General features: G+C 41.1%; 1 long non-coding RNA gene across 1 annotated transcript; it reads left to right on the top strand.

Annotated features, from left to right (window-relative positions):
• The first annotated feature begins 214 nt into the window (after positions 1 to 214).
• On the top strand, positions 215 to 800 carry LOC123116696 (uncharacterized). The gene is made up of 2 exons (XR_006457153.1): positions 215 to 397; positions 538 to 800. It is a non-coding gene; the product is annotated as an uncharacterized lncRNA (long non-coding RNA).
• The last annotated feature ends 255 nt before the right edge of the window (positions 801 to 1,055 follow it).

Here is a 1,055-nt window from a genome sequence, read left to right as displayed (position 1 = left end):
TTTTTTTATGGGAGTCACATAGCACCTGAGGTGCATTTCAAAACTTTCTTTTTTTGATAATAGAATGAGAGATTGCTGACCACCCTCGCCGGGTGGTTATTCAAAACTAATTTTAGGTAGTTACATATATAGGGGTTATTTGTAGGCGCCAACATTAGCCAATATGTATATATATAGGATCTAGATCCATTTGTCCTCCGCCACATGGCGCTTGTTCCGTAGATGGCGTTTACTCTATGTGTATATAAGAATTATCAGGTGCCACCATTCTCGATCTCAAAGTAACGAGTAGGAGAGTGCTCACAAAAATTGACATCTATTGTGAGAATGGAGTCGCCACGAAAGTTGCGCCCGCTCATCATCATGGCGATGCTACTGCTGCTCGTGATGGCTGCGGGTAAATTCAATTAATCTGCTTTACCTGAAATTACTCCCACCAAAATAGTCAAATTGTTGTTGTTGTTTGCATTTTTAGATTTTTTGAGCGCATGTCTTATTTCCATTTTGTTATGTTGATGTATGAGTTTTCAAATTCAGAGGGCCATAAACGTTGTCCAGAGGACTTGTGTGAAGGACCAAGTGGCAAGTTCAAAGGTGCATGTTCGCAGGACGACGAATGCCAAGAAACATGTGGAGACGAGGGTTTTCATACTGGCTTTTGTAAAGTTGGGCCTTTTAATGGTGCATGTAAATGTTGTAAGCCATGCGTTTTTTAAATTATTTCCCAGTGCTTCACAAAAGAATTGCTTCATGTAAGAATTTACCTATTGAATTTAATAAATTGGAGTCTTGTTTCTTCACTACAACATGTTTGCTTCATGTAAGAATTTACCTATTGAATTTAATAAATTGAAGTCTTGTTTCTTCACTACAACACGTCCGGTTTGCTATTGCTTTGGCCGTGGTAGAAGTCATATTTCATAGCGACGGTCTTGAGGACCGTTGCCAATCTCCTGTCGTAGATTGGAAGTGCGACGTTTTTACGAGACCGGCATGGATCCATGACGAGTTTCGACTGCCTGCCTGGACCTGAGGCCTGCCCGACCCGGTTAGCC

This window comes from Triticum aestivum, chromosome 5B, assembly GCF_018294505.1.
Source record: "Triticum aestivum cultivar Chinese Spring chromosome 5B, IWGSC CS RefSeq v2.1, whole genome shotgun sequence".
NCBI classification, from domain to species: Eukaryota; Viridiplantae; Streptophyta; class Magnoliopsida; order Poales; family Poaceae; genus Triticum; species Triticum aestivum.
The sequence above is the reverse complement of the archived record's forward strand: the minus strand, read 5'-3'. Positions and strand labels throughout refer to the sequence as shown.